Source organism: Xenopus tropicalis, chromosome 5, assembly GCF_000004195.4.
Source record: "Xenopus tropicalis strain Nigerian chromosome 5, UCB_Xtro_10.0, whole genome shotgun sequence".
Lineage (NCBI taxonomy): Eukaryota > Metazoa > Chordata > Amphibia > Anura > Pipidae > Xenopus > Xenopus tropicalis.
The window spans coordinates 149,104,794-149,114,245 of NC_030681.2; positions in this window are offsets into that span (position 1 = coordinate 149,104,794).

The window sequence follows — 9,452 nt, forward strand, 5'->3', positions numbered from 1 at the left end:
TCAACAGACTGAAGTGACGCCCAGTTTGGCCGCAGCAGAAATAACATATATTCCTCACGCAGCCAGAGACGCGGGCACGAAGCTGCTCGGTTCCTACAGGAAGGGCAGAAGGAGGAAACATAAAACACAGAGGAATGAATGGAACCCATAGGAAATAATGACAGGTCAGTACGTGCCAGTGCTATACATCTCAGCTAGGGCCGCGGGGCTGTTGACAGGGCTGGGGGGAACTTTCCATACGGCAGCCCCATCGCAGCAGAGGGTTAGGGGGCTAATCAGTATTTTGCTGGAATGGCCGTTAGGTTTCCTGTCCTCCTTTGTGTTCCGCCGCTCTCATGGGAAACCGCGCTGGAAAAGCTGCAGAATCCAGGGAATGTGACAATGAAATTCTACAGATAAAATTCATCGACGGCTGTTTCTCAGGCCATGGCCCTACCCTGTGTGTGAACCCGAGTCACAGCCAGAGTTTCATACAAATCTACCAGAAGTTGTTTTTTTTTCACATTATATAAATTTGCAATAAATCAAGAAAAAAATGTATGGGATCAACTGGAGCTTCTAGAGCAAAAATGACTTGTTGGATAATGTTTTGTCTAAATCCTATAGATTCCCTGTTAATAAAGCAATCTGAATAAAGCAATCTGCAGCTAAAGGTATAGCATCTGTTATCTGGAAACCCATTTTCCAGAAAGCTCCGAATTACGGAAAGGACATCTCCCATAGACTCCAATTTAAACAATTAATTCATTTTTTTTAAAAATGATTTCCTTTTCTCTATAATAATAAAACAGTACCTGTACTTGATCCCAACTAAGATATAATTACCCCTTATTGGGGTAGAACAGCCCTATTGGGTTTATTTCATGGTTAAATGATTCCCTTTTCTCTGTAATAATAAAACAGTACCTGTACTTGATCCCAACTAAGATATAATTACCCCTTATTGGGGGCAGAACAGCCCTATTGGGTTTATTTAATGGTTAAATGATTCCCTTTTCTCTGTAATAATAAAACAGTACCTGTACTTGATCCCAACTAAGATATAATTACCCCTTATTGGGGCAGAACAGCCCTATTGGGTTTATTTCATGGTTAAATGATTCCCTTTTCTCTGTAATAATAAAACAGTACCTGTACTTGATCCCAACTAAGATATAATTACCCCTTATTGGGGCAGAACAGCCCTATTGGGTTTATTTCATGGTTAAATGATTCCCTTTTCTCTGTAATAATAAAACAGTACCTGTACGTGATCCCAACTAAGATATAATTATCCCTTATTGGGGCAGAACAGCCCTATTGGGTTTATTTCATGGTTAAATGATTCCCTTTTCTCTGTAATAATAAAACAGTACCTGTACTTGATCCCAACTAAGATATAATTACCCCTTATTGGGGCAGAACAGCCCTATTGGGTTTATTTCATGGTTAAACGATTCCCTTTTCTCTGTAATAATAAAACAATCCAAGATGGGAAGCTGCTGGGGCAACATTGATGGCCTGTTATAGGTCTGCGGAACAGTAAGTTCTGTATATACCGGACCTGTCGGTATTAGTGTACATACCATGAAACACACAGGTCTTTGCAGTTAATAAATATCCATTCCATTTCTAAGTGGCTAATGAGAGTCGAGTCACATAGCCAGAGAGGCAATACCAGTAGCGCTGGCTGCCAACATGACAACAAGAGAGAAAAAAACCTAAATCATTTTTGGATCTGTGTCCGAGTTAAGGAAACATCTCAAGGAACAGTCTCTTCTCGTTTCTATTAAACAGAATGCTTTGAACTTGACATCTCAAAGGCCCATCAGTTAACAGACGCTCTGTAATGTATGGGAAGGGAGGAAGCTCCATTTCCTCGCATCCCTTTAAATCTGCATCTTTGTATTGTATGGTTTGTGCTCCTATTGATTTTGATCTCAAAAGTCCTGTATGGAACAGTCAGATAGACAGCTTCCCTTCTCCGGAGACTGAAGGGTTGGCCACTATTTCATGCAAAATATTTACTTATGCTGAATTACTGGGAATTCACTAATCAACGGGAAACGAGTCATTGTTGATGATTCCAACTTATGTTGGTCTTTTAAATTATAGATATTAAGTTGTTTTCTAATAAAAATGGAGCCAGTACCATATCGCTAGGCCAATTCATGCTAGCAAATAAAATGGCTACTGCTGGGAACATTTCTTAGCAGTAGCCCTGATCCATTGAGAAGGATACGGAATGTGGCTTACTGACATGGGACATCCCCCAGCGACCAATGTTTTTGGCGAATTGTTTCGCAAAACTTCACCACGGGATAATTTGTTGAAGAGCAAAAAAGGTCACGGTCCCGTCAAAATGGGCATGGACACGCAAAAATGGGCGTAGTTGCGCCAAAATGGGCACGATCACGGCAAATTAGGCGCGGTTGCATAAAAAAAAAACGCGGGTAACAGAAAAAAGACACGCCCGTTGACAAATGCGTTTCATTGATTTTTTGCCATTCGTGAATTTAATTGACGAATTTTAGGCCAAAGCAAAACGGGACAAATCCGCTCATCACTAGCAGCAACCCATAGCAACCAATAAAATCTTTGCATTCAAACAGGTGACCTGTAAATTCTACTTGCTGATTGGTTGCTATGGTTTCCTGCTCCTGGTCAAAGATCTTTTGCAGAAATGCGAAATAGACATAATGCAAGCTGAGGTCCTGGCATTGCTTATGCAATAGACCCATCATTGGTCTGTTGGGGGGCTTTTTGCACTCCCTGAGGTCTTAAATGACCCTCACGATCTTCATTATATGAAGATATCCCTTTATAGGGTAAAAAGAAAAGGTTGTTAATTATTAATAGGGTAGGGTAATTATTAAAAAAAATAGTTCAATTAATACGTGGGACTTCAAAGGAAGACACTGCCCCGCCTCCATATTTTCAGCCATATTATTATAGGGTGTGATAAAGCAGTATTGACTTTAATTTAACTGTAAGCCTTGTTAATAATCCCATAGTTTAGGTTCTATCAGGGAGGTGTAGATGACACATGTAATACCTGGGCACTATTAGTTTTCTTGAGGAACCGGAATGAAGGAGAGAAAGGTAATGGGGGGAATTAAGGTGACACAGAGCTTGGGGTTATTAAACTTCCACGTAAGGTTGCATCTGGCTTTTATATAATATGTTTAAGCTGATTTGATTTGTTTATTTAACAGCCCAAGAAATCAGTCAATGCAGTCAATTTAAGACTGTGGATAGGTATCGATTATGCCAAATCCTACGCTTGACAGATAATAAATATGTTCCTTGATGTCATACATCTTGGCAACTGGCTATACAAAGCTTATACTGGCCAGGAATGTCGGATGGGAGCAATGGAAGCACCCTAGGGTGGCTGCTGAAAGACAGTTTTGAAGACTGGGGGACGCCAATGGGGACCTGAACAAACAGACTGCTGGGAAGAACTGTGGGATTGGAGGACATATGGAGGCTGAAGGGAAGTCAAAGGAAGGGCTTAACCCTTATGGGACTGTTTTACAGAGAGAACTATGATAACGAGTGATCTATAAATTCAATCCTATATGATAATTGAATAAATTAGGTGATTTATCTGCCTAGGATTGAGCATCTTTCCATAGGATTGAGTATTGGCTGTATAGTTTCATCACCATATGGTTTTGTTAACAAGGAATTCTATGCAAGTTACCAAGCAGATATGGTCAGGCACTAGCATTCAAGACTTTTTGTAGGGAGCACTTAGCACCACCAGCTGGTGAAAAGTCGACCAGTGAAAAAGTGTGTTGCCCATGCAAAAACGTTAACCATTGGTATGCAGTTGGATCTTCTTCAGGCACAATCCAGACAATGTCCCCACCAAAGGTGGCAAAAACAGGCAACCCAATCCAAAATTCCTGCTGGATACTAGTCACCCTTGACTTAGGTACTTTCCATCTCCCCTCATGTTTGGTATATCCTGAAGGTAACTTCACTTAGGAAAAGCCTTACAAATGAAACATTTGGTGAGACACAACATGATACTGTATGATAATGCAATAAACTATGACTTATAGTGCATGTAGTGCATTTGTAAATGATACATCACGGGCAGAAAGATAATTATAGAGCCACACAAAAATGTTCTTCAGAACAACATGGTTTTTATGGTCTCTGGAATTTATAGTTTGGTGATTGGTAGCTCTTCCAGATTGGTCTGATTAATACATTCTCCATTTCAATTCATCCAATTAAAGCTGATGTTGTAGATGACAAATTCAGAGACTAAAAAGGTATTGAAATCTAAACTTCAGTAATATTGAGTTCCTATTGGTATATACTGTATAAACCAAACTTTAAAAATCCTTGGCCCTTCCAATGTTGTAAAACTACAATTTCAAAACATCCTACCCAGTAATAATAGGCTTTCAGATGGGAATGGTGGAGGATGTAGTCCAGCTTGAGGACTGTGTTTTTTAATCCCCTTTCTGAATTTAATTTAGTGCCATATTATAGGTTTATTAAGAAAAGCATGAGGTTTTTTAAAAAATAATTATAAAGTTAAGCCTTAGTCTGAAAACAAGAAGAAAGTGGAGCAAGTGAAGCACAAGTGGAAGACATGACACAAGGTGGTGGTAAAAGGGTAACAGACAAAGTCAAGTCAGTTCATAATAAAGTTAATCACAGTCTAGAATACAGTATCTAGTAGAATTAAGTCTAAACAACTTAATTCACCACTCATCCAAGTGGCTTCTTCGGAACCTATCTAACAGTAGTATCTAGTAGAATTAAGTCTAAAACAACTGGACTTTCTGAGTTTTCTTAAAAAGTTTCACCACTCACCAAGTGCCTTCTTCAGAACTTATCTGACAGTAGTATCTAGTAGAATTAAGTCTAAAGCAACTGGACTTTCTGAGGTTTCTTCAAAATGTTTCACCACTCATCCAAGTGGCTTCTTCAGAACCTGTCTAACAGTAGTATCTAGAAGAATTAAGTCTAAAACAATTGGGCTTTCTGAGTTTTCTTGAAAACACTTCACCACTCATCCAAGTGGCTTCTTCAGAACTTATCTGTCAGTAGTATCTAGTAGAATTAAGTCTAAAACAACTGGACTTTCTGAGTTTTCTTGAAAAGTTTCACCACTCATCCAAGTGGCTTCTTCAGAAGTTATCTGACAGTAGTATGTAGTAGAATTAAGTCTAAAACAACTAGACTTTCTGAGTTATATTGAAAAGTTTCACCACTCATCCAAATGGCTTCTTCAGAACTTATCTGACAGTAGTATCTAGTAGAATGAAGTCTAAACAGCTGGGTTTATTGTGTTTTCTTGAAAATGTTTCACCACTCTTCCAAGTGGCTTCTTCAGAACTTCCCTGTTTGTAGTATCTCATAGAATTAAGTCTAAAGCAACTGGAGTTTTTGATTTTTCTTGAAAATGTTTCACCGTTCACATGGCTTCTTCAGTGAGAAGAAGCCACTTGGATGAGGGGTGAAATGTCTTCAAGAGAACTCAGAAAGTCCAGTTGCTTTAGACTTAATTCTACTACATACTACTGTCAGATAAGTTCTGAAGAAGCCACTTGGATGAGTGGTAAAACATTTCTAGTTTTCCAGTTGTTTTAGACTTAATTCTTCTTGATACTACTGGGAGATAAGTTCTGAAGAAGCCACTTTGGATGAGTGGTGAAACTTTTCAAGAAAACTCAGAAAGTCCAGTTGTTTTAGACTTAATTCTACTAGATACTACTGTCAGATAAATTCTGAAAAAGCCACTCGGATGAGTGGTGAAACTTTCCAAGAAAACTCAGAAATTCCAGTTGTTTTAGACTTAATTCTACTAGATACTACTGTCAGATAAATTCTGAAGAAGCCACTTGGATGAGTGGTGAAACTTTTCAAGAAAACTCAGAAAGTCCAGTTGTTTTAGATGTAATTCTACTAGATACCTTATCATGACCTGGATGAATAAAAATCTTCAGAGAATATAACAATCGAGAACAGAACAGAAAACAGCAAAAAGGAAGGGAGCAAAATAGATGGAGGAGGAGAGAGGAAAAAGTTGAAAACGTCAGAAAATATCATGTTCTGAAAAGAGCACAATATCACAAAATGTGGAAGGGAAACGGTTAATAAAACAGGAAAGAAAACATATGTATGACAAATAACTTTTGTTCTACAGAAAAAAATGCCACAGGCTCAATTCCTATAATTATTGTGTGTTAAAGAATCACAATAAAACACAACACTTCTGATATAACTGGTTTGGCACAGTCGGGACCAGTAAAGATATTAATCCTTTTGTTGATTTTGAGGATTGTCTATTGGATTAAAGCCCATTGAGAATCCCTGGAAACGTGTGGGTGTTCCATAGAAGAATTGTGATAGTCTTAAGAAGTGCTTGCACAATTCCTTTTCTGTTTGTACGTTTGTGGTTGTGTTTTGAGAACTTTACTGTGTACAGCCCGTAAATCAGGTTACCAGTGAATTGAAGGCTTGCCTGCTGGTGGTTTTCCTTTCCTTCCTCTTGGCATTATTCAACTTCACGAGGAATATATCTTTTCAACCTAAAGTGTCATGTAAATTAGGTCCCCATGCCACAGAACTTACATAAGTTACAGGGTAATAAGCAGTGTCGGACTGAGGTGCCAGGGGCCCACCACAAAACCTTAGACCTTTGGTCCACCTTTTCTGATCATTAACTTTCTTTAGTCTCTTAATTACTTCTTTTTACATACTATTATCTATCCTTTCCTCCATTTCTTCTGTTTCTTTTCAAATAGAAGGAGGAATGGCCATGGTATAGGCATACAAGGCAAATGGTTGGGTGAGCGGGGGGGGGGGGGGGGGGGCACTGACACCTGGGCCTACTGGGAGTTTTCATGGTATCCTGATGGGCCAGTCCAACACTGGTAATAAGTGCAGACAACAAAAGGGACATAAAGCTTCGAAAAAGGTCATCAGGCTGGTCAGTTCTACACCCACTTCCATCTGGATTATTCAGAATAAACTGCTCTATAGTGATGAGCGAATCTGTTCCGTTTAGCCGGAAAATTTGCGAATCTTTCAAAAGATCAGTGAAATGGCAAAAAATTAGCGAAACGGCGAAAATGTTGTGCGGCAAAAAAAATTGTCGCCCACGGCAATTATTTTGTCGCGCGGCTATTATTTTGTCTCCCGTGGCTATTATTTTGTCGTGCGCCTATTATTTCTTCGCCCGCGGCTATTATTTTGTCACCCGCGGCTATTATTTTGTCACGCGCGGCTATTATTTTGTCTCCTGCGGGTATTATTTTGTCGCCCGCGGCTATTATATTGTCCCCTGCAGCTATTATTTTGTTGCGCGGCTATTGTTTTGACGCCCGCGACTATTCTTTTTTGACGCCGCCGACAATTTTTGGACGTGCTGCGAATTTTCCGCAGCGATTTTTTTCATCCATTTCGCAAAACAATCCGCCAATGGCGAAACGCGGAAATTCGCCGCGAATCCATGCCTGGTGAAACATTTCGCCCATCACTACTGCTCTATGGATTCATAAGGGAGATACAGTAGGCTTTGCCAACCACTTTCCCAAAGTTTGCCCTTTATAGTGTACACATTAGGGATCAAGGAGCTGGAAACATCTCCCCTTTCCTTGTAAATATGGTGGTGATGTTGCCAGCTCAAACTATGCTTTAACTTCTTAGAAGGTACCCTCCCAGTAGAGCAAGAGAAGGTGATCAGTATTTGTATCATATAAACAACTCAGAGTTCACACCAGGTACATTGTGACAAAAGCTGAGTCACTAGTTTTATTACTCCAATGACAATTAAGTTCTTAGAAGCCAAGGGTTCAACTGCTTCTCCCAAATATTTCTTCAGGTACAAGTGCATCACCTAGACACAAGTCTCAAGTAATAGTCATAGATCTAAACCATCAAGTCAATTAGCCAAAAGGGGACATATTTTTTATTTACTTTTAAAGTTCATGAGAGAGAAATAATGTGAAACATAGTCAGCCATACCGGTTGCCCCAGTCACCCCAGAATGAACAGTTCAACAATCTCTCTTATGGATGTTTCTACTGCACATATCAGTTAAGCATTGTAGCAGCAAGTCATATGGTGGCCCCTTAATATGCACAAAAATCCACATAGATAAAGAAGCAATCGATCCTTATAGAAAGGGAAATCAGAGATAAATTCCATGTATAAACAAGTCTCTTGGAAAAGTAAGACCAATGCTGTTGAGAAGAGTTTCAATAACCCATCCTTCAGCCTGAGGAACAAGAAGGAACACAAGGTACTGCTTGTAAATATACCTCTAGCCATGAGAAATGTGCAAGTGGGGCATTTGTTTCAATATCAAGCTCAAGTTGCCATAGCACTCATTTCAATAGAAAGTGGTGTAATAATCATTTGTGGGGTGGGTTGTGGTGGGTCTTGATGGGTCATACAAGCCAAAAGTCTACAAAATGTTCGCTCCTTCTGTAGGCCAAGATGAACAATGACCTAAAATGAAAACTTAGCTGGAGAATAGGATTTTTTTTCAAAGCACACATTCAAATTAATGAGCTTTATTCTAGATTTGAACATTCCACCACTTTCTAAGGTTCTCACCACTTGTCATAGCACAAACCTGGGTCATTACTTTGGTAAAATGCGGAGATGCTAAGATCTAGGTACTTTAGTGTGGTTCCTCTGTTAAGGTGGCCATACAAGTTAAGATCCGCTCGTTGGCGAGGTCGCCAAGTGAGCGGATCTTCTCCCAATATCCCCACCAACGGGTGGGCGATATTGGGAAAATGTAGGCTAATTCGGTTGTTTGGCCCTGGGGCCAAACGATCGAATTATAACGGGAGCAATGGGCACAGTCGGTTCGGGGACTGCATCAACGAACCGATGCGGTCCCCGATCCAACTGAATCTTTTAACCTGCCTGATCGATATCTGGCCGACTTTATGACAGATATCGGTCGGGCAGACCCCTTGTTCCTGCCCCTACATGGGCCGATAAGCTGCCGAATTGGTCCAAGGGACCCATATCAGCAGTTACAATCGGCCTGTGTATGGGGACCTTTACAGTAATGATCAAAACAGGGTCAATTGCAATCTGAACATAAAAGGAGGCGGAATAAGGGGCGGAGACATGATCCCTTGACTGTTACGATTTGTTATCAAGTGGATTTTCTACTTACAATCTAGAAAACCACTTGGTCTCAATAATAATTATGATGTAATTTGCTTCTCTGCTTAATTTTAATAAATCCATTCCCCTTCTTTATCAATATACTGCCCTCTATGTGTTATATATTGAAATGCAATGAATTTTGAACTGTTTCTCTTAAGACAACATCAATTGGCCTGTTTTCAGCCATAATAAGGTTACATACCATTCTTACACTTTTGTGGGGTTTTTTGTATTTTGTTTTATTTGTTCTCCCTGCTCACAAGGGTAAAGGTCCCCATACACTATAAGATCTGCTCGCTTGGCGATGGATCTTT